Source organism: Octopus sinensis, linkage group LG15 (assembly GCF_006345805.1).
Source record: "Octopus sinensis linkage group LG15, ASM634580v1, whole genome shotgun sequence".
NCBI classification, from domain to species: domain Eukaryota; kingdom Metazoa; phylum Mollusca; class Cephalopoda; order Octopoda; family Octopodidae; genus Octopus; species Octopus sinensis.
In genome coordinates, this window is record NC_043011.1 from 11,384,340 (window position 1) to 11,409,677 (window position 25,338).

Genomic DNA, 25,338 nt, shown 5'->3' on the forward strand with positions numbered 1-25,338 from the left:
TCACGCTGCCCTTCTGTTTCCAAAATCAAGGTACCAGCAAGTCTAGGAGCCCCGACATCCACCGTAAGAAGAGTGAGTTTGAACCATAGTTTCCACCTGAAGAACCGGCTACAGCGTCCGTTATTGTCCCCTTCTCACAAAGCTGTTAGATTGGAGTTTTCTCGGCAGCATCAGACGTGGGATGATGAATGGACCAAAGTTCTGTTCTCTAATGAGGACAAATGGAATTTGGATGGTTCCGGCGGTTATGAGTATTACTGGGCAGATAAATGTTTACAAAAATTCTACTTATTCCAAGTGGCAGAACAGCAGAGGAGATCTTATGGTGTAGGGAGCAATATCTATCAATGGGAAGCTGCCACTTGTCATCATGGATGGCCATTTCAATGCTGCACGATACATCAATATGTTGGACGGGGCTCACATTGGCGAAGAAAGAAGACTCCATGGTGAGAACTTTATATTTCAACAAGACAATGCTCCTATTCATAAAGCAAAGACGACTTTGGATTTCCTCCATGCAGTAGTATAGAGAATGCCTTGGAATATCTCACGAATGTTGTGCACAGCGAAGGCAAGCAGTATTCATCTGTTGGACTTGAAACGGCAATAAAGAAGGCCAAGGAACAGTTTCCACTTGATCTGCAGCAGGGGTTGATTGGGAGCATGAAATTGCGTGTCTTTGAAGTAATTCAGAAAGGTGGTGGTCACACACAACATTGTTGATGTATTTCATGAGAATATCATTGAAATATATCATAATTTCTCTGTTTTGCATAATTTTTGCAACATTATTCAACATGGCGTTATAGTTTTCAACAGGGGTTTCTGGTTCTATGTTTTTTTAAAAAAAATATCATCTAATTTATTTTTGGATTTCAATAAATTTGAATGTTGCAATGTTTTCTATTCCATTTTCTATCTGGAGGTGAGTTTCATGAATTTGAGTAGTATAGTTCACCAGAAAAAAAAAACAAAAAAAAACAGACAGGCGCGGGAGTGGCTGTGTGGTAAGTAGCTTGTTAACCAACCACATGGTTCCGGGTTCAGTCCCACTGCGTGGCATCTTGGGCAAGTATCTTCTGCTATAGGCCCGGGCCGACCAATGCCTTGTGAGTGGATTTGGTAGACGGAAACTGAAAGAAGCCTGTCGTATATATGTATATATATATATATGCGTGTTTGTGTTTGTATGTCTGTGTTTGTCCCCCTAGCATTGTTTGACAACCGATGCTGGTGTGTTTATGTCCCCGTTACTTAGCGGTTCGGCAAAAGAGACCGATAGAATAAGTACTGGGCTTACAAAAAGAATAAGTCCCGGGGTCGAGTTGCTCGACTAAAGGCGGTGCTCCAGCATGGCCACAGTCAAATGACTGAAACAAGTAAAAGAGTAAAAGAGAGTGCTCTGGCTTTATAGTTTTGAAGAGCAGTTTAGATCTTTTCGGTGTCCTGAAAGACACATATCTTCCCTAAAAGAAACATTTGTGAACAAATTAAATTATAAGAACACTGAATTTTAAAATATTCCATTATAATGCAAAAATATATTTAAATAGTAAAAAAAAGTTATTTGATAAGAATGAAATCGTCGTCGGCTCGTCCCTCGAACCCGAGGATTGATTTCTCCTCCTGGACGAATATTTAGACCACTAATGCCGATGGTGAATGTGACTAACGAGGCCAATCTTCGCATTAGAACACGCCACTGCATTGGCTACATGTGAATGTCGGAGTCGGTCGTCGTTGCAGTCGTCTCGAAAACCAGCGGGTCGAAGCTGGTCTGCTTCAGCGTTGACTTTAGCTGATCTTTGTAGCATCGAAGAGGAGCTCATCTTTGTCTTTTCTCGGTTGCCAGTTCGCTGAACAGGATTTGACGAGGAAGTCGTTCTCCGCTAATCTTGGTGACATGGCCGGCCCATTGAAGACGATGTTTGATGATTAGGGATTCGATGCGCTGGCTATTCGCTCTTTCTATCATGGAGGTATTGGAGACATAGTCAAACTACTTGATATTCAAGAGAGAGCGAAGCTTCAGATGATGAAAGCGTATGAGTTTTTTAAATGTGCGCAGGAGTGGCTGTGTGGTAAGTAGCTTGCTAACCAACCATATGGTTCCGGGTTCAGTCCCACTGCGTGGCATCTTGGGCAAGTGTCTTCTGCTATAGCCCCGGGCCGACCAATGCCTTGTGAGTGGATTTGGTAGACGGAAACTGAAAGAAGCCTGTCGTATATATGTATATATATATATGCGTGTTTGTGTTTGTATGTCTGTGTTTGTCCCCCTAGCATTGTTTGACAACCGATGCTGGTGTGTTTATGTCCCCGTTACTTAGCGGTTCGGCAAAAGAGACCGATAGAATAAGTACTGGGCTTACAAAAAGAATAAGTCCCGGGGTCGAGTTGCTCGACTAAAGGCGGTGCTCCAGCATGGCCACAGTCAAATGACTGAAACAAGTAAAAGAGTAAAAGAGAGTGCTCTGGCTTTATAGTTTTGAAGAGCAGTTTAGATCTTTTCGGTGTCCTGAAAGACACATATCTTCCCTAAAAGAAACATTTGTGAACAAATTAAATTATAAGAACACTGAATTTTAAAATATTCCATTATAATGCAAAAATATATTTAAATAGTAAAAAAAAGTTATTTGATAAGAATGAAATCGTCGTCGGCTCGTCCCTCGAACCCGAGGATTGATTTCTCCTCCTGGACGAATATTTAGACCACTAATGCCGATGGTGAATGTGACTAACGAGGCCAATCTTCGCATTAGAACACGCCACTGCATTGGCTACATGTGAATGTCGGAGTCGGTCGTCGTTGCAGTCGTCTCGAAAACCAGCGGGTCGAAGCTGGTCTGCTTCAGCGTTGACTTTAGCTGATCTTTGTAGCATCGAAGAGGAGCTCATCTTTGTCTTTTCTCGGTTGCCAGTTCGCTGAACAGGATTTGACGAGGAAGTCGTTCTCCGCTAATCTTGGTGACATGGCCGGCCCATTGAAGACGATGTTTGATGATTAGGGATTCGATGCGCTGGCTATTCGCTCTTTCTATCATGGAGGTATTGGAGACATAGTCAAACTACTTGATATTCAAGAGAGAGCGAAGCTTCAGATGATGAAAGCGTATGAGTTTTTTAAATGTGCGCAGGAGTGGCTGTGTGGTAAGTAGCTTGCTAACCAACCATATGGTTCCGGGTTCAGTCCCACTGCGTGGCATCTTGGGCAAGTGTCTTCTGCTATAGCCCCGGGCCGACCAATGCCTTGTGAGTGGATTTGGTAGACGGAAACTGAAAGAAGCCTGTCGTATATATGTATATATATATATATGTATGTGTGTGTATGTGTTTGTGTGTCTGTGTTTGTCCCCCTAGCATTGCTTGACAACCGATGCTGGTGTGTTTACGTCCCCATCACTTAGCGGTTCGGCAAAAAAGACCGATAGAATAAGTACTGGGCTTACAAAGAATAAGTCCCGGGGTCGATTTGCTCGACTAAAGGCGGTGCTCCAGCACGGCCGCTGTCAAATGACTGAAACAAGTAAAAGAGTAAAGAGTAATACAAAGTCCAAGTTTTACAACCATAGAGGTTTAGTCTTTGTTTTTGAATACAGGTTTTGTTAGTTTACCGAAAGCTGAGTAAGACAATCTGATTCATCGTTTCATATTTTTCTCAAAATTGCATTTGGTGGACAGCGCACTTCCAAGGTATGCAGTGGTGTGCACGAAATGACGATGTTAAAGTCTGGATGGGCAGAATTTGGGGCTGGTTGGGTGAGTACTTGTGTTGTTTTAGTATTTATAGTGATCCCAAAATGTTGATATGCATTAGGGAAATTATTGACTGCTTGTTGCAGCTCTAAGCATGAGTGACTGAGTACCATGTTGTTATCGGAGCACTGGAGTTCCGAGATTCGTTTGGTACTAATAAGATTCTTTGACTGAAAGCTCGTCGAAGAGTCCCCCATCAAAACGATATCCACTGGCTGATCTGGGGAAGGTTCATGAATCATTGCAGCAAGGAAACAAACGTAGGAACGAGTACGCAACCTTATTTCAATCCATATGCCTTTGGGAATTCTTTTGATAGTCGATCACGTTCAGTCTTACCATCGTGTAAAGTTTGGATCAGGGAAACGAAATGATCAAGACATCCGAAACGATCAAGGGCCATCCACATGACTAGTCTTAGTATACTGTAAAAAGCCATTTCCAGATCATAGAAGACAGGGAAAATGGGTTTTTGCTGTTCTCTGTACTGTTTGTTCTCTGGATTTGTTTGTTACAGAAGATCATGTCTATGGTTCCACTGGGATTCTGGAAGGACTCTTTCTGTGATGACCTGGAGACGGTTCAATAATATTTGAGCAAAGATCTCCAGAAACGATATTTCACGATAGTTCACACAGGATTTTCTATCTTTTTTCTTGAATATACTGACTATGACGGCGTCTTTGAGATCATTTGGGACGTGCATTCCACAGCTTTAGAAATAGGGTGAAGAGTTTAGTTTGCAGCGGCAGTCCGCCATGTTACAGCAATTCTAATGGGATGTTATCGGGTCCCAGAGTTTTTCTTGCTTTCATACGTTCCACTGCCTTCTGGAACTCTTGATACGATGGAGGAATATTCATCCAAGATTGCAATGGATGGAAAGGGATTTTTCACAGCAAGTCTTCAGTTGTTGTTAACTCACGATTTTTCAAAACAGAAAACTGTTCCTTCTAGTGGTCTAGGGTGCCCTGCGAGACAGTTAAGATGATAACATTGTCTGTCGCAAGCAGGATGCCATTTAACGACCTTACAGAGCCAAATAGAGGTTCTATTCCAGCATAGAAGCTTCTAAGATCTCGTGTAACACCCGTGCTCTCTGTTGCTACCAAGTGTTTTGTAGCTCTCTCAGCTGGGTTTGGCACGTTGTGTGATATTCTTGTAGCGTGTTTCTTTAAACCTGCATCTTGGATCTTGTTCATGGGATGATAACTAGGCCTTTCGTTTTTCATCGCTCAAACCGTTGATTATCACTCCGTTGTCATCAAACCAGTCTTGACTCTTTCTTTTGAAGAATCCGATATTGCATTTGGCGGCTTCGGAGATGATATTTTTCAAGGAAGATAATTTTTCTTCTAAGATTTGATATCTGCAAATTTGGGTGGAATTTTGATATATGATTCTGCAACGGTGGTCCTGGAATTTTGGGATGTCAAATTTACGACGGGAAGGGTGATCATGGTGGAACCTTGTTTTTTTGCAGATGGTGAGATGACCAAGACAGTCCAACAATCATTTGCACAGTGAGCTGCTCTAGTGATACAGACATCCTTTCTATCTCTTCGACAGACAATGACATAATCGAGAAGGTGCTAGTACTTTGATCGAAGGTGCATTCAAGTGGTCTTCGAGAGATTGGAAAGTCAGAACTGAGTGTTCGTGTTGTATAGCTCATGCTACTTCAATACTAGAGTGGAGCTGATCAGGATGTCTAGGTCGGCACAGGATTGGCAACATGAATGAAAATAGGCAACGGTTGCTTGAGCTCTGTATGCCCCATGGACTACGTGCCACCAACACCTACCTCCAGGCCAAAGCTCAACACAGGGTCTCTTGGCGTCACCCTCGCTCAGGGCACTGGCACCAGCTAGATCTGATCATCATAAGACAAAATTATCTGATGAATGTGCTCCTGACTCGGTCTTTTCAGAGCGCTGACTGTGACACAGACAGCTGCCTGGTTTGCTGCAATCTCAAATTCCAACCAAAAGTGATGCACAGTGCCAAGTCTCCAGGGAGCAGCGTATCAATGCAACTGCAATGCTGCAGCCAACTAAGGCAGATGCATTCCTCAAGACACTAGAATACGCCCTCCTTGCAGACCCACCGGAAGGCAATGTTCAGGAAAGATGGGACTCACTCAGTGACATCATCCATAGCACTGCACTGGGGGTCTTTGGGAGGAGGAGAAAATGACACAAGACTGGTTTGAGGCGAGTATGAAAGAGCTCAACACGCCTATGGAGGAGAAGCATGCTGCCCTGCTGAAGCATAAATATCAACCCACCAGGGAACGCTGCAAGCATTGCTATCAGCAAGGAACAACACGCAGAAGATAGTGAGATGCTGTGCAAGTGACTATTGGTTGCAGCTATGTATAGAAACCCAACTGTCTTTTGACATCGGCAACATTCACGGAATGTATGAGTGTATCGAGAAAGCCATCGGTGAAACCCAGAGCAAAATAGATCCACTCAAATCCAGAACAGAAGTTATCAAGGGCAAAAGAGAACAGCTGGAGAGAAGGGTGGAACATTATTCTGAACTCTATGCCAATGAAACCAACATCTCGGACAGCGCACTAGACACCATGGAACACCTACCTGTCATGGAGGCGCTGAACACACTGCCAACTGCTGAAGAACTGAGCAGAGCCATTGATGACTTTCCCACTGGAAAATCGCCGGTTTTGGACGGTTTTCCTACCAGAGATCATCAGGTGTGCATGAAGAGTTCTACTTGGCCACTTACTGAAGCGACTGCGTCAGTCCTGCGAGATATGGGAGACTGCAACATTGTCACCCTATATAAGAACAAAGGGGACAAAAGTGACTGCAATAATTACCAAGGCATCTCGCTGTTAAGCATCGTCGGGAAGGTCTTTGCCTGCGTGTTCCTAAACAGACTACAGAAAATTGCTGAGAGGGTATACCCCGAATCTCAGTTTTTCAGATTAGAACGCTCCACCATCGACATGATCTTTTCTCTTCGACGGCTACAGAAGTGCTGAGAGCAAGGGCAACCAGTCTTCACCATCTTCATCGACCTCGCAAAGGTTTTTGACCTAGTCAGTAAAGACGGCCTGTTCAAAATCTTTGCGAAGGTCGGTTGCCCTTCAAGACTCCTCGGGGTTGTCCAATCATTTCACGCGAATATGAAAGGCGTCGTTCAATTTGATGGCCCTTCTTCGGAGGCATTCAACATGCTGTGGTGTGAAGCAGGGCTGTGTGCTTTCCCCCACCTTGTTTGGCATCTTTTTTGCAGTCATGCTGAAGCACGCATTTGGAACATCAACTGATAGGGTTTACCAGATCAGACGGTAAACTGTTTAGTCTGTCGAGGCTGAAGGCAAAATCCAGGGTGCGCCAGGCAATCTCAGAGAAATGCTGTTCGCGGACGATGCGGCACTAACAGGACACTCAGAGGAGCAAATGCAGCACCTCGTGGACAAACTCTCAAAGGCCTGTCAGGAATTCAGCCTAACCATCAGTCAGAGGAAGACCAAAGTATTGGGCCAAGGTGCCAAGCACCCTCCCCCATCACAATCAACGACTATAAGTTGGAGGTAGTCCATGAATTCACCTACCTCGGCTTTACCATCGCTGATGGCCTCTCCCTGGATCCTGAGATCAACAGGCGAATTGGACAAGCATCTCTTCATTTGCCGGGCTCACAAAGAGAGCCTGGGAAAACAGTAAACTGGTTGCAGACACCTAGATTGCTGTCTGTAAGGTGTGCGTTCTTAGTACGCTACTTCACGGCAGTGAGACGTGGAGCCTCTAGTCCAGACAGAAGCGGAGTCTCAACGTCTACCACCTTCGTAATTTGATACGCATCTTGGATATCACGAGGACCGACCGTATCACCAACACCGAAGTTCTCAACTGCGCCAAGATACCCAGTATACTCACCCTGCTCCAGCAGCGTCGTCTGCGCTGGTTTGGTCATGTAGATCGCATGCCGGACGGGAGGATCCCAAAAGACCTCCTGTATGTAGAAGGGCACGAGGACGACCTCATCTTCGTTTCAAAGACATCTGCAAAAGAGATATGAAGTCGCTTGATCTGGACGCCCCGAGATAGGAGGAGGTCGCAAATGATCGACCACGCTGGAGACAAATTCTGCGAAAGGGGATGAAGTAATGGGAAGAAAAACAGGAACTCGCCACCAAAGAAAAGCGCACTCGACGGAAGCGAAAAGCAGTAGCGCCGGCAGAGTGCTCCTTCAAATGCAGTCGCTGTATGCGTGAGTGCCACTCCCGTGTGGGCCTGACTGCCATCAGCAACTGACACGATTTCTTCGGGCGTAGATCCAAGGTCTCTCGAAACCGACGGATGCCTACTACTTGTTAATGAGTTTAAGCAAATAAAAAGTTATCGTTTTTTTTTTATTATTTTGGCAGAATAATATGGTCATTTCAATGGAATGCAAATGGAATTACAAGGATGTCACAATTATTAAGGCAGGAGCTGTTATTTTAGGATTCCAGGCTAAACTTAATATCACGTGATCACGTGACCGACCAAACCATCAGATGTTGTTACACATCGCTGGTCACAATGCACTTCGCATTGTTTTAGCCTTTGAAAAACGCCACCCCGCTGGCTAAGCGAGCAGGCCAACAGAAGAAAGAGTGGAAGAAAGAGTGGTGAAAGAGTACAGCAGGGATCACCACCCCCTGCCGGAGCCTCGTGGAGCTTTTAGGTGTTTTCGCTCAATAAACACATCGCCCGGTCTGGGAATCGAAACCGCGATCCTCCGACCGCGAGTCCGCTCCCCTAACCACTGGGCCATTGTGCCTCCACAAACTTAATATATGTAAGTTTATTTTGGTCTGATGCAACTCTAATTATTTTGCAAATTTGCAATCAGAAGAAAGTGTATTGGCTAATGAATGTGTTGGATAGATTTTATAGATAAGCAATTGCTTATCTATAAGAGCTATATTAAGTGTTTGCAGTAAGACTTTAAAGGTGAATTGAAGGAAATTCTCGAATTCTTTGTCTAAAGTTGAAGTAGAAAGTGCAAATTTAGACATCTTCCTTTATGGAAATGACTTTTGATCATGGAGTGAAATCTGTGTTTACGTTTTAAGGAATTGGATGAAAGATCTGTAGTAAAATATTTACTAACTTTTCCAAATTTGTATATGGTGGAATCAGAGGCGTAGCCAGGTTCTAAAGTTAGGTGGAGCGAGCACATAAAGAAAGGCGTCCTGACACACACTAAACAATTTTAAACTCATTTCTCTTATATTACGCGAAATATTTCATTAGTTACAATATGCGTAATTGTAATTTACGTTGATTAATTTCATATTTCAGTAACAATGTTATGTACGCGATTTACAACTACTGATATAAGTGTGACAAGGAAAAGATGAAACTCCATTGGATCGTCTGCTGTCGAGAAATTATGATGTCAGGATTTGTTTTGGTTCTTCAGATGTCGGCTGCCACCAACGCATCGCAGAAGATTAAGCAGTCAGATCAAAAGCACAGGAGCTTGGTCAAATAGGTAATGATTCCAGAAAGTTCTTCGAAGAGAGAGAGAAAGAAAGAAAGAAAGAGAGAGAGAGAGAGAGAGAGAGAGAGAGAGAGAGAGAGAGAGAGAGAGAGAGAAATTCGACATTTATCACACAAATGAACTTAAGAGTTAAAAAATTGTTGCAAAGGCACCAATTTTGGAAAATATGCTCGTGGGGATCGAAAGTTCCCCTTATTCCCCCATAATCTACGCCACTGGGTGGAATCTGAAGTTACGCATGTGCATTATTTACTGAGTGAGCAGAGAACCACTTTGAACACAGAACGTGGTATTTGCAGTTGAAACTCACAAACCTGCAACCGAATTCATGATCTTCTCCATGTTTACCAAACCCATCCTTTCCATGAAAAAATAATTTAAACGTTAAAGGTGCGTGTTTGCATCTATAGTTTACTGATCCATTTCTTGTGTTAATTACATTAAACACTAGTAAACTCGTTCAATTAATTTGTTTGGAAAGAGAATGGAATTTTAGGTTTTTTTTTGTTTTTTTTTTTTTTGCAAGGGGTTTATCAAGTAAAAAGTTTGAGAAGCCCGATATAGAATAATTATTAGTATTAAAAAAAAAAAAAAAAGCAGCTACTACGGCAAGTCACACACCTCTGTATCTCAATAAAAATTTCAAGTAACATACTCACACAGCAGCATCAAACAAAAGCTCTTGTCAGGTTATTTCTTGAAAATCGACCACCAAATACTACACAAAAAGATAGGAACAGGAATTGAAAAACTATGCTCCTTCTACTCAGAGCGTGGTTATGATTCTTTCTTTCCATTAGACACCCCATAAAAGTAGTACGGAAAACTAAAAACTCAAAACCAGGGCAAAGATCACAAATGCAAGGTCTGCAAGGATCACTGCAAGGATCCAACATCTGTAACGATTTGTACCACTATCCAATAAGGGGACCTCTATACGGTCATTCGACTCTGTAAATAGCAACTATATCTCTTGTAAATCATTCTATTTATCCATCCATCTTCTCCGTTCACTATTCCTGGGAGGGTCGTGGGTATAGAGTTCTCGGGTATCTCTTTCATAGGATCCTATCAGAAGCAATCGCCATTAGATGTTCCGACTGGATTCCCGAGCGCAATCTGCTGTGACTAATGATATTATCCAAACATCTTGGTCTTGGTCTATCCCTAGGTCTCTTGCCGGTTAACTCGGTTTCAAGAATCCGACTTGCGTTTATTTCTTGTGACATTCTAAAACGGGAAAGTAGCAGCTTGCCCTGGAAAGACTGACACCTTGGTCTCCAAACTACGCACCCTGTCGAGTAACGTTTTTCCAGAGACGCTTCGGAGGAATCCTATTTCTACCCTTTTCAAAATAATGAAAATTCTGTATAATTTAATTTTCGATATTCTTTTTCTGAAAATAAGGTGTGATATTTACTGGAAAGCTCTTCAGTATAGATTTGTTCGATTAGTGCTGATCGGTGGCCAAACAATATCTACTTATACCAACATTCATAATCTAGAAACTATGGTGTGGCGGAATTTATACAGACTTGTCACCTTCCTCTGGTCAATCTTGCATTCGAGCAATTACATTCAACCCCCCCCCCATACTACTCACGTACTTAATACATGATGGTTTAAAAAGCTTTCTATTGCATTCCTCTGCTATCCTATTAAACACCAACAAGCGCTAGGTAACAAGCTGTCAGATTGCCAAGATTAGGATCTGCAATTTCCGATTGGAGTACCAAAGTGGACGTCTTAGCCACACCAGTACTTATCTGCACACGGTCTCATTCTTCGATGACATTGCATTCATATCTTCCCACCTTTCTCCAATCGTAGTCGAAGTACATGAAATACAAACCCACCATCACACACAACAACATAAATATGACATATATTCGTACACAAGACAAAAATACTATGAATTACAAGCAAAACCACGTACTTCCAAGCAATTGTTTTACCTCCTATTTTCCTTAGCTCATTTTTGTTTCCTTTATGCAAATTATCTTGGCTGATGTGCTGATGATGTCTATTGATGAAGAAAAACGTGTCCACAGCTGTCCTTTTGTCTTCAGGTTAATGGAATTTCGATTTTGGAGAGTTCTCGATTCTTGAAATGACCTACCCTTATTATTTGCAGTTTGTCCTTCTTGCTACCTTCCCCGGAAGCTGGGATATTTCGATAAATCAAGAATTTATGTTGTACAGTACATGGTATCAAAAGGTTCCCGGACTAGTTCTGTAGTGCACCAACAGATGGCAGCACACGGTTGCGTCCGCAGTGAGAGCTGGCAGTGACTTTCGTGTGGCAATGTGCCGAGTGGCATCGCTGTGTTTACTTCGCAAGTTGTAAAATTTGTGTTTTTATGATCAGGTGTATGATGTAGTCTACGATTTTGTCATGGACAAGAAGTTGGAACAAAGAGTCAGCTTGAAATATTGCGTTAAACTTGAGAAGTCTGCTACAGAGACATTGAGCCTGCTTCGGCAAGCTTACAGCGACGAAGCGATGGGTTGTATGTAATGTTTCGAGTAGCACGGGCGCTTCAAAAGCGAAAGAACGTCCCTGAAAGACGATGAGCGACTTGGAAGACATAACACAAGCGTCGCCCCCGGAAATATGGAGAAAATTCATCAGCCTGTGCATGAGTATCGTTGGAGGAAAATCAACAATATTGCTGTTGTCGTTGGTCTGTTGTATGGGTTCGTGTAGGCATACCTAACGCCTGAATTGAACACGCGGCGTGTCTCTGCCGAGTTTGTTTCCCACCTGGTGACCACTGAGCAGAAAGAACATCACGTCGAAGTCTGTCAAGATCTCCGTCAGTGTGCCGCTGATGACCCATCCTTCAGGCCGGGGATCATCACCAGTGACGAAAGTTGGGTCTACGGGTACGACCCTGAAACGAAGCAGCAGCCGTCTCAATGGAAGAGCCCTTCATCTCTACGACCGAAGAAGGCACGACAGAGCCGCAGCTCACTCAAGAGCATGCTCATGGTTTTTTTTCTTTTTTTTTTTTAGATATCCACGGTAGTGTGCATCGAGAATTCGTCCCCGAGGGTCAAGCCGTCAATTGAGAGTTCTACTTCGACGTTTTGAAGCGTTTGATGAAGGACATTCAGCGATAGCGACCGGATCTGCGGAGCGCGAATAATTGGATTCTTCATGACGACAATGCACCCTGTCACTGAGCTCTCCTCACTCGTGAGTTTCTCGCCAAAATCACAATGGTTTCACTTCCGCACCCGCCCTGTTCGTCAGATTTAGCACCTGCGAACTTCCATCTCTTCCTAATAATGAAAATCCAGCCCGAAGGTCGTTGTTTTAACACCGTTGTCGAAATCCAGAACAAATTGCAGAAGGTCCTCGACTCACTCACGGAAAACGACTTCCAGACCGGTTTCCATAAGTAGCAGAAACGCTGGGACCAGTGTATTGCTGCGCAAGGTGACTATTTCGGAGATGATATTAAAACTTAGGTAAATAAGTTATTTTTTATTGAATATAATTAGTCTAGGAACTTTCGAATACCACTGTTACACATTCATATCTATGTGTATGTGTGTCCGAAGACGAAGCGATGTTTAGTTTGTTAAGTTTCTGTTTCGTTGTGTTTCTGTTTTGTTATAAAGGCACAGTTTCTGATTAATTATTTACCGCTGCCACCATGTTATGTGTAGTTTCGTTCTCGATTTTTTTCCAAGAAGAAGGGATGTTATACATTCATATCTATGTGTATACATAGGTATACGTGTGTAGAATACATCCCCACTTTAGACATAGTTCGTACTGTTTACTAACAAAATAGTGCCAAAAGTGGGGATGTATTCTACACACGTATACCTACGTATACACAGATATGAATGTGTAACAACCACCGCGTATTTAATATATCCTTATGGGCACTCAGACCCAGCCGCCCGTCTGTCCACCTACCCTATACACACACACGCATCACGTACACAACAATGTAACAGTAGTCAAGAAATTCGCTCCCAACGATGAGGTTTCGGATTCAGTCTCATTCTGTGACTCGTCAGGCAAGTGTCTTCTATTATGGCCTCGGGTCGACTAAAGCACTGCGAGTGAATCTGGTTGAGAGGAACTGAAAGAAATCCACTGTACGTATTTGTGTGTAATGACGTGCGTGTATGTATGTGTGTGTGTGTCTGTGTTACGCATGTTTGTTTATGCCCCATGACTTCACAGCTCGACAAATAGAATCGATAAAATAAGTAAAAAAAAATTTAGAATACAAGTACTGAAATCGATGATTCACGAAAGCCTTGAATGCGGTGCTCCAGTTTGGGCGATGAAAGAAATCAGTAAAAAAGTTTAAAAAAAACATCCACAACAAACATAAAAGTAAAGAAAACAAAACAACGCTCGAACCCACTTAAAGTATCCATGGTTACTGCATTTGGCCAAAGAGGCAAAAAGAGAACTTGTCAACAACTATGTGAGGCCAACCATGGACTATCTGGGATCTTTTCGGTTTGAACGGCAGTTTTTTCTAGCGGTGTCATATGAAATTGTCACCCATAATTATGACCCTAGTATCGATCTATTGCATTTCAATCTGTTTTAGGGTTAGGATTAGGGGTGGGGGGAAGGGTATCTTTTTTTCTTCACAAATGTAAATAAACCCAATCTGTTTCTTAAACGAGGGACATATTCATATGGCACAGAATGTTGTTTACCTCAATGTACGTCAGTGATTGGTTGAAATTGCAGAAATTGAAGAAAAAGAAAATAACAAATATCTTACAAACAATAGAATTTTCTCAATAAAGCCAAGAGAAAAAGATGTTTTATAAACACATTCTACCAATATACGAAGTTTAAAATTTTTTAGTTACCTAGAAATTATGTTAAAAACTGCCGTTCAAACCGAAAAGATCCGAAATGAATTTTCATGTAGAGGTGGGGGGTCAAAGTTTGCAACGGTGAAAACGTCTGGCTTTCGAATGTCAAAGTTATCTTTCACTTTCAATATTTTCCCTTTGTGTACGTGCGCAACATGATGCGTAAATCACTGTTTTTGTGGTTTAGTATGGTTCGTTTTGTAGAGGTGCAGTTAGAACTAACATAGTCGGATCTTTTCGGTTTGAACGGCAGTTTTTAACACAATTTCTATGTAACTAAAAAATTTTAAACTTCGTATACTGGTAGAATGTGTTTATAAAACATCTTTTTCTCTTGGCTTTATTGAGAAAATTCTATAGTTTGTAAGATATTTGTTGTTTTTATTCTTCAATTTCTGCAATTTCAACCAATCAATGACGTCCATTGAGGTAAACAACATTCTGTGCCGTATGAATATGTCCCTCGTTTAAGAAACAGATTGGGTTTATTTACATTTCTGAAGAAAAAAAGATACCCTCCCCCCACCCCTAATCCTAACCCTAAAACAGATTGAAATGCAATAGATCGATACTAGGGTCATAATTATGGGAGACAATTTCATATGACGCCGCTAGAAAAAACTGCCGTTCAAACCGAAAAGATCCCACATATAACACACGAGACTCCGAACAGTATTATGTTACCTTTCCCACTCAGTACAAACATAGAAAAAAAACAGACAGAAACAGCTGCAATATCAATATACACATTAGCCATAAACACTATGCTGGGATGCACACCACCAATAGTAAGTGCAGGGAACAGCAACTTTCGTGTTCTGAACGAAACCATCTTGCTCACCTCCACTAACTACTAGCGAAATAATATATAAGAGACTTTCATACAAGTCTTCAATGCATGTCAAAGTGTGCCGTACGGTTCTGGAAAAACAGTGCTGTGGGAGATAGGTAGTGTAAATGGATTTCACAATGTGGTTGTGACTTCTATGGCTTGATGTTGATTTTAATATGAGGATGGTTTAGCAATACAGTTGTTATTATTATTATGGCTTGGCTTCGCGAACGAAGATCAGGAAGGCTGTCCACGTCGCGTGCATGCACGCTCATGACTGATAAGTCCGATATGGGAAAGGCAGGTCCGTGAGCAGTGTCCACAGACAAAGTTAACATCCGGTGTGGTGTCAGAGGCGGTTCGCGCCTTCCTCCTGCGTCTCTTGCCTTTAAGTGTGTCTCTTCTTTGTTCCTCAAACTTGCTGACTGCGTTGAAGATCGTGTGGCGCCAGACATCACGGTCCGCAGCCAGGTCTGACCAGCATTGGTGGTTAATATGACATGCTGTTTGAGACTTCTTGGAGGCAGTCTTTGTAGCGCTTCCTCGGAGCTCCTCTCACTCGGTGACCGGTGGAGAGTTCGCAAAACAGGGCAATCTTTGGAAGGCGATGGTTCTCCATTCTGGAGACATGCCCTGCCCATCGGAGGTGGTACTTCAGTAGCGTGGCTTCAATGCTGGGGATATCGGCCCGCTCCAAGACCTCAATGTTCGTGACGAAGTCACTCCAGTGAATGTTGAGGATGGTGCGGAGACATCGCTGGTGGAAGCGCTCGAGGAGACGGATGTGACTGCGGTAAGTGATCCAGTTGTTATAGAGACCTGTTAATAGTCATAATGGTTTGTGATGCGCAACTGCTTTTCACCCGTACATGACAGTGAATAACAATTGCCAACGATGGTGACAGAGGAAGTGATAGAGGCCATAGCGAATAGAAATCGACGTTTTGGTTAGTTGTTTACTGTGCCAATATCGGAAAATAATGGTAGCAGCGGCTAAAACAGTAACTGCAAATGTATCAAGCATGTTTCTCACATTAACATAATCGGAAATTTGTAAGAGACATCTGTAATCGATTCAATCAATTCTTGTACAAGCCTGGTGCACATTTCGGTTTCAGAGATATGAAAGACAACGTCGACTCAAGCAGGATTTCGATGACCGAAACTGACTATTATGTAACATTTCTTCTACTCCACTATTTTCACAAATATAAATAAAAATCCTTTCTAACATAAACACAAGGCCTAAAAGTTTATGGTAGCGGGCTAGTCGATTACATCGACCCCAGTGTTCGACTGGTACTTATTTTGTCGACCCCGAAAGGCAAAATCGACCTCGGTGGAATTTGAACTCAGAACGTAAAACCAGAAAAAATACCGCGAACTATTTTTTTGCCGGCGTGCTAACGTTTCTTATTTCTTTACTGCCCACAAGGGGCTAAGCACAGAGGGGACAAACAAGGACAAACAAACGGATTAAGTCGATTATATCGACCCCAATGCGTAACTGGTACTTATTTAATCGACCCCGAAAGGATGAAAGGCAAAGTCAACCTCAGCGGAATTTGAACTCAGAATGTAGCGGCAGACGAAATACCGCTTGGTATTTCGCCCGGCGTGCTAACGTTTCTGCCAGCTCACCACCTTACAAATATCAATAATAATAATGATTTCAAATTTTGACACAAGCCCAGCTGTTTTGACGGAGGGAGTATGTCAATTACATCGACCCAGTGTTCAACTGGTACTTATTTTATCGACCCCGAAAGGATGAAAGGCAACGTCGACCCCCAGCGGAATTCGAACTCAGAACGTAAATACGAACGAAATGCTGCTAAGCATTTTGCCCGGCGCGCTAACGATCCGGTCAGCTCGCCACCTTACAAATAACAATCATAATAATCCTTTCTACTATAGGTACAAGGCCTGAAGTTTGTTGGGAGGGGATTAATCGATTACATCGACCCCAGATTTTCACTGGTACTTAATTTATCGACCCCGAAAGGATAAAAGGCAAAGGTGACCTCGGCGGAATTTGAACTCTGAACGTAAAGACAGACGAATATCTCAATCATGATAATGTCTATACTTAAAGGTGGAGAGAGATTAAAGACGAGCGCTGGACAGAATGCCTTGTTTAATTTGGTTGCGTACCATTACATTCTGAGCTCAAATCAATCCACCATGTTTTTAATCCAGCAGATCATTTCCTCGGTGTAGATAAAATAAATCATTCAAGTATAAGGGAAGGCTTAAATCATAATACACTCCCTATGATAATTGTGGCGGTGTGTCTTGAAAAATAATGTGTGTGTATGTGCATACGCGTGTGTGTGCGCGAGTGCGCGTGTGTACTTATATGCATAAGGTAAATAATGGAAAGTATCAAAGTATTTACCATGATTATTTGACGTCAACTCATGAAGAAAGATTTATCAGACCACATCATAATGTTTTTCCCATTGTCACCGACAAAAACTGATTGGTACAGAGCAGAGATACGTTTCAGTCTTACTTCGACTTGGAATCGCCTTCGTGTTCAAAGAATTTCTTGAGAATTATCGAGTTTTTGTTTGTTTTCTTTTTACCAGATTTTAAAATTCAAAATTTTATATGAGGATAAGAAAAGCTTTACAATCTATCTATCTATCTATCTATCTATCTATCTATCTATCTATCTATCTATCTATCTATCTATCTATCTATCTATCTATCTATCTATCTATCTATCTGTCTGTCTATCTATCTATCTGTCGGTCTGTCTGGTTGTCTGTCGCCGCCTGTTAATGTGTACGTGTATGCGTTAGCGTATGTATAAGTGTCAATGTGTGCGCGCACGCGCGCGTGTGCGTCTCTTTAAATGATATATCTTACATATAACAAAACGCAATAGGAGTGAGTGACAGTAAGAGACGCTAAACGCAGGTGAACTATCATGTCACGTTTTACTCCGAAGTAGCTGGTATTTTCATGGAAATGAAAATGCAAATTTTTATCGTTAATTATACCAGAAGAGAATTAATGCATTCGAGCTTTGGTGTTGGAGAAGACTTTTGCGGATTCCATGGACAGCGAGGCTCACCAATGGAGAAGTTCTTAAGCAGATAAGGTCGAAAATGTCGCTGGAAGCTAGGATCACCAAGCATAGATTGGCATGTTTCGGTCATATTATGCGGAGAAAATCCCTGGAGAAGGACATCATGCTCGGAATGGTCAGTGGCAAGAGAGGAAGAGGCCGACCAAGAACCCGCTGGCTTGACACCATCAAGAGTGATACCGGAATGGACATAGCCAATCTGAAAGAAGCGGCCCAGGATAGAACTGACTGGAAGACACTGATCCAACGAGTACACGAGAGTCGACTGCGACTGAGATATCTAATTTATCAAATGCCCACCCGCCCTTATCGTTCACGTCAAATTTATAAATTATATATATATATAGGCATACCTATACAAGTGTCCCCCTCCACCGACTTTGTTTCCTCATGATTTTCAGAAAAATGGATTTTACGCTTCAGGTGGCGTAGATTCCGATTATATTGGAATTTGTAGTGAAAAAGTATTTTTTCATGAGTGGGGAGGGGGGTTTTGGAAAATTTACACAAGCCAATTTTGTTTCCCCATAAAAAGAGTATTTTTAATGAAATTTTCAACAAATAGAAGCAATAATAATAATAATAATAATATTCTTTACTACCCACAAGGGACTAAACACAGAGGGGACAAACAAGGACAGACAAACGGATTAAGTCGATTACATCGACCCCAGTGCGTAACTGGTACTTAATTTATCGACCCCGAAAGGATGAAAGGCAAAGTCGACCTCGGCAGGATTTGAACTCAGAATGTAACGGCAGACGAAATACGGCAACGCATTTCGCCCGGCGTGCTAACGTTTCTGCCAGCTCGCCGCCCTAATAATAATAATAATAATAATAATAATAATAATAATAATAATAATAATAATAATAATAATGGTTTCAAATTTTTCCACAGGGACAGCAAGGGGATGAGCCGATTACATCCACCCCAGCGTTCAACTGGTACTTATTTCATCGACCCCGAAAGGCAAAGTCGACCTCGGTGGAATTTGAACTCAGAACGTAGCGACGGGCGAACTACCGCTAAGCATTTTGTCCGGCATGCTAACGATTCTGCCAGCTCGACGCCTTAATAATAATAATAATAATAATAATAATAATAATAATCAATTCTTTTTTATTGGCCACAAGGGCTGACACGCATGATTACATAAAGGGACAAGACAGGACGAAAGGTTACAAAGGGTTTTGCCGTTTTTTTTTTTAAAACATCGAGTAAAAATCTTTATAACAACTTATAAAATTCAACAATGAAAAACTCCCAAAGGGGGAGACGTCTCGAAAGGTTCCTGTGGAAAAAACCCTACAAAAGCCAACGGGAGCCTGGTCAAAAAAAGGGGGTGTAGGAGAGTCCCCTTTCTTCTCCTTTTACATTACCTTTTTCTTTGAAATCACAGGCGAAACCTGAGAACTGGTCCATTTATACAGGCCAGTCTCGCACAATTCACCCACCTTTCATAAAACTTGCTATCGGACAGCACTTTCCTCTCTAACCTCATCTTCCTTTTCAAGTGAAACTTGAAAAAGTTGATGAGGCCTTGACCAAAGAGGAAAGTGTCTGACTTTAGCCCTTTCAAACGAGTCCACCACACGACCTCTTTCGCCACAGCCACTAGGCACAAGAAAACGGCCTCGCCCTCCTTGTTAAAGGAGGTCGGCGGGGCAATCTTCACTATGGATTCGGCCGATAGTCGGATCCGTCCTACACGTGACAGTAGCTGTTCGACATAAACCCATATTTCAGCAATACTCGGGCACTGGACGAGTGCGTGCAGAACGGTTTCGTCGTCGTCCTGGCAACACCTCGGGCAGGCCCGGCTGACGGCACTTCCGTGCCGGTAGAGTTTATCTCGAACAGGCAGAGCCCCTCGGTAGCACTGCCAGGCGAGAGACCTCTGGAAATTATCCATCGGCCCCGGCCCGAAAGTCCTCCCGAACAGACCGCTCAGTTCGTCGTCTTCAACGCCTAGAGTTTCCCGAGAACGTCGTCGCATTTTTCCTCTCACTACCCTCTATAGAACGCTAGAGTGGAGCTGTAACCGACCGCATTGCCCGCCTGGTGGAGGGCGGAGAGGGCTTGACGGCACTCGAGGTGCCAAGCGCCCTTTCTCGGTCTACGTTTGATCCAGGTCTGCAGCTCCGTCAAAGAGACGAGCTGCGGAAAATCGCGTCTGACAAAACGACCACACCTGTTCACCGTCTAGGAAGCGCTTGAGATGCCGCAGCCTGAGCGCATGTCTGCGCAACAGCAACCACGGAATTCCAGGCCTCCGTTCAGCGGTCGTTGACAGCAGATGGATCGCCTGACCAGTGGCACCTGACCCTTCCACAAAAGTCGAAGAGCAGGCGTACCAGCTTGGCCAACCAGCGTCGGGACAAGGGACGACGGTCAAGCGGTAACAGATGACGGATGCGATGTACGCATTCGCCACCTCCGCTCGACCTTTCAGGGACAGCTTCCTCTCGGTCCATTTCTGGGTGAGACGTGCCACCCTGCTCGTCACCTCTTCCCAGTTCTTATCCACCTGAGGTCCGGACCGAACCAGACCCCGAGCAGTTTAACGGGTCCGTCTGTCCAGCGCCCTACGACGCTGTTGGACGGCATGGGCTTGCCTCTCCAGGTGCCCAGTTGCAAGCCCACAGACTTTTCCGCGTTAATCTTTGCCCCTGTCACCGCTTCGTACTGGTTTAGCGTCTCGCCAATCAGGCCAATGTGCCTGTGGATCGACACCACCACGGTGACGTCGTGTCGGCATAAGCAGACACGCTGTTTCCGCCTCCTAGATCGTGCGGGATGCCCCTCAAAGCCTCCAACTTGCGCAGTAATGGCTCGAGAGTCAAAATGTACAAGAGGGAGGAGAGAGGGCATCCTTGGCGGACCGAACGCGAGATGTCGAACGGTTCCGAAGGTGACCGTTCACCCGTATCACCGAGCAGATGTTGCTGTATAAAGCAGCGATCCACCCGCGGAAGACTGGACCGAAGCCGGCTGCCTTGAGGACAGCTGCCAGGTACCGATGGTCGACCCTATCGAAGGCTTTACTCTGATCCAAGTTGATCAAAGCCCCACCCAGCGTCGTTACCCCCACCCTCTCTATGATGTAGCGCATGAGATGGAGGTTGTCGTGTATCGACCTGGTCGGCACGGCGCATGTCTGCGTCCCGCCGACCAGCTTGTCCACGACAAGCGCCAATCTCTTGGCTAGCACCTTGGCCAAATCTTCAACTCTGCATTGAGCAGAGTGATGGGCCGGAAATTCCTATAACGTCCCCCTTGTTTGGGTCCTTCTTTAGCAAAGCCACCACCCCTCGACAGACAAAAGCAGGAATTCTCCCGTTTTGCTGCCAGTTGCAGTAGACGTTTGCCAACAGGTCCGCAAACAAGTCTGGCATTGAAAAGTAAAGCTCGTAGGGCAGACCATCCAAACCCGGCGATCTACCTCTCGTGCAACTCTTCATCGCTTCCTGTACTTCCCAGGCAGATATCGGTCCTTCGCAGCACTCTGCCTCGCTGTCCGAGAGTTGCGGCAGTCCGTCCAGGTACACACCGAAGTCTGTACCGTTGGTGTCCGTTCCACCGTTCGTCCCAAACAGTTGAGCAAAGTGCCGCTGAAGCACCGTACACATCTGCTTCGGTTGGGTAACCTCGCGCCCGTTCTGGTCCACCAAAGACCGAATGGTTGCTCTGTTGCCTCGCTTCGCCTCCGCCACGCGGGCCCATCGAGCGGCTCTAGTCCCCTCCCCGCTTAGCGAACGTGCCTTAGCTCTGACAACGCAGCCTTCGTGTTTGGCGTCGAAGTGTTGGTCGAGGGCCAACCTTGCCGCCAACACGTCGGTCGCGATGCCAGTGTCAAGAGCCTCGTCTAGTTTCTTAACTAAATCCCGCTCTCTCTTCCTACGTTCAATAGCTAGAGTCTTACTATACCTAATCGACTCTACTCTAATTGTTCTCTTGAGGGCAAACCACCAGTTGTTGTTGATGATTGCCCCCGTGAGCGCCCGCTTAACTAGTAAACTAATCCGGTCTCTGTAAGCTTTGCACGCCGTTAACGACGCGTTCAGCTTCCAGTAGCCGGGTCCCTGTCTATGTAGCCTATCTAAGTCGACCGTACAGATCACTAATTTGTGGTCCGTATATTCGACTAGGTGGAATTGTGGACACCCTACGCTGTCCTTATCCGCTGGCCTACAAAACACTCTATCTAAGTACGATCTAGACGACCCGATGCGGTTTGTCCAAGTCCACATTGGCACATTCGGGTTGTCTTGTCGAAACCTGTCGGACAGCTGAAAGCGGCCGAGTAGGTTGGCGAGGCTCTTGCACCCTCCCCCTCTCCTATCAGACGCTCCCCTGCCCACCCGATCGAAACGTTCGTCTAAGACAGCGTTCCAATCCCCAACTAGTACTAGAGTGCGTGACGTTCCCAGGAAAACTTCCAGACGTTTGAAATAATCCGACTGCCCTGCTCCTGTCGGAGCGTAGGCAGCCAGCAGTCTGAAAGCACCGCCGTCACTACCGTCCACGTCGAGGACCACCAACTTACCTTCCGGATCCAAGAAGACTGTCCTTATTTTCAGGTCCAGGCCCTTCCGAAACAACACCGCAGTACCACCACCGCCCGCTCCCGGCCGACACGGAGATAGAAATATCTCGTATCCGCCGAAAAGGGCTGCGAGTTCCTGCGGATCGGAGAGCCTGGTTTCACTGATGGCTGCTACATCCACATCATGAAACCTCAGGTCGTTTAACAGGTGACCCTGTTTCCAAGGTGACCCGAGGCCTCTCACATTCAAGCAACCGATTCTAAGATTTGCCATGTTTCAAAAGTTAGAGGAAAAAAAAAGGAGAAAAAAGGCTCTACTTACTGTTGTTGGTGGTGGGGGTGGCTCCCTTGTGCTTTTGCACGGGTGCTTCAATAATATTTTTGTAAAGTTTCTGAGAGAAACTTTTCCCTAACGATCCCACATCGTTAGGGAATATTTGTTTTATTTCGTTGTAAACTGTTTTGTTTATTTTTATTGTGAGAATGTGTGCTGGTGGTGTGTTGTGTGTAGGTATTATGAAATCTGTAATGTTTGTGCTTGTTTTGTTTTTCAAATACTCAACCAGTTCCTGGTTTCTTGTATTCACTGCTGTAATCGTGTCTGTAATTGTGTCTGTGTTTGTTTGTGTCTGTGGTAGTGGCAGTAGTGGTGTCGAAAGTGTTGTTGTTGTTGTTGTTGTTGTGAGTGTGTGTTGTTGTTGATGTTGTTGTGATGTTGGGAAGTACTGTTTGTTCGTGCTTCCCCTGTAAATCTTTTTGTTTTTTCCTCCTTTTCTTTTTTGGAGGTACTATGTTCCATTCTCCTTTGTTGGAATCAGAGCTCGCACAATCCGAGATCTCTTCATCCGGCAAAGGAATGGTTGAGGGGTCTGCTTCAGTAGCAGGACGAAAAGTTTTTGGTTCCGCCGGTATCGGTGGTGCCGCTGCTCCTGTTACTGTTGATGTCGCTGCTGTCGACCTTCGAGGTACTGGTGTCGGTGTTGGTTTGCTGGTGGTTGTCGGTGTTGGTTTGGTGGTGGTTGTTGTTGTTGGAGGTGGTGTTGTTCGTCTTGGTGCTGGTGTTGGTGATGGTGTTGGTGGTGTGGCAGCCTTTGGTGTTTCTTGCTGTTTTTGTTGTTTCTGTTGTTGTTGCTTGTGTTGTTGTTGTTGTTGTTGTTGTTGTTGTTGTTGCTGCTGCCTCTTGCTGAAAGCCTCCATCCTCTTTTTGTGAATGGGACAGTCCCTCTTTAAGTGGCTTTCGCTGCTGCAGAGAAAACATTTTGGCTTTCGCCCCTCCACAGCAACGTTTAGCCTGGTGCCGTCCGGCAAACTTACGAAATCAGGGACTTTACTTATATTCTCTTGCTGAATTTGCGCAAGAAGCAGCACTCCCATCCCCAACCAGTTTTTCGCCCTCACTCTCCTGACATCTAGAATGGTGGTAGTGTCCTCTATATCATAAAGGACAGCTGCCACCAGCCATGACATATCTAGCTCAGGGGGGACGAGGTCGATTTTTATTTTTGTTACTCTTCGCCCGAGGTGGGTCGGAACTAGTAACAAATTCTCAGTTTGCAAGGGTGAAATGGCGTTCGCCCTTGCAAGCTCCTCTGTTGGGAAGCGAACCTCCACGGTTCCAAAACGCTTCCCCTTGGTTACGTAGCTCTTTTGGGCCCAAATGGGCTTTAGAGCTATCTCCAACTGTTGGGGTGTGGCATTTGTTATTCTTTTTAGTTTTCTATTGTTTTCTTGTTGGTGCTTTCAATCACCTCTTGTGGAGTATTGAGGAAGATACCATTGCCATCCTTCCTTAACAATTCCTTCGCTCTTTTCACATCTTCTAGAGTTATCTTAACTTCCTCCGAAATTTGCTTCGCAGCAGAAGCAAAATTGTTGGAAGTTTTTTCTTTTTTCTCCGTGTCAATGTTTGTGATGATTTTTGTAATTGTTTTTTCTTCCTCCTCCTTCCGTACCAAAGCATTGGGTGAAGGCAGAGGGGGAAAATCGAGAATTACGTCGAACGCGACGTCCTGGCTTGCATTCTCCTTTTGAACCGAGCTCGTGCTCTGCGGTTCGGAAGGAGAATCTTTGTTGCCTTTTAAGGCGTGAAGTGGGTGTTTTGTACGAGTTGTGTGTGTTTGCGGAAGGAATGTATCTTGAAGGAAGGAACAGCCAACTGTTCGCTTCATAGCCATGTTTTTTTTGTTGTAATATTCAAAATGTTGAAAAATGTCAAATGTTCAAAATTTTCAAACGTAATTTCACCCCGAATGGGGCAAAATTTCGCCCAACCGACGAGCTCCGCAAGAAGCCGGTCGGTTTGGCTACAAAAATATTAAAAAATATTCAAACTTATTAAAAAATTTCCAATAAAATTGGCACAAAACTCACAGAGCTGATTCACGTACGTCCATCGGCGTCGGAAGGAATAATAATAATAATAATAATAATAATAATAATAATAATAATAATAATAATAATAATAATAATAATAAGCAAATAAGGTCAAGCAAATGGAAGTCTCCAGGAAAGGATAAAATCCCTAACTTTTGGTTGAATGCCTTCCCAGAGAGCCATGAACTGCTAGCAGAACTTTACAATGATGTTTTGCAACACCCTAGTAGGATGCCTCCTTGGCTAGTTAATGGGTTAACATTCCTGCTTCCAAAAAGTGAAGAAACAAATGAACCCAAAAACTATAGACCCATAACCTGCTTAACAACTATGTATAA

At 44.0% G+C, this 25,338-nt stretch overlaps 1 protein-coding gene across 1 annotated transcript in view; it reads right to left on the bottom strand.

Moving 5' to 3' along the window:
* Nucleotides 1-17,614, bottom strand: part of LOC118766412 — a 38,994-nt gene extending 21,380 nt beyond the window's left edge. The window contains exon 1 of the mRNA XM_036509809.1: nucleotides 17,379-17,614. The gene's annotated coding sequence lies outside the window, so the exon portion shown is untranslated. The remainder of the gene's footprint in view (nucleotides 1-17,378) is intronic.
* Nucleotides 17,615-25,338: the final 7,724 nt, after the last annotated feature.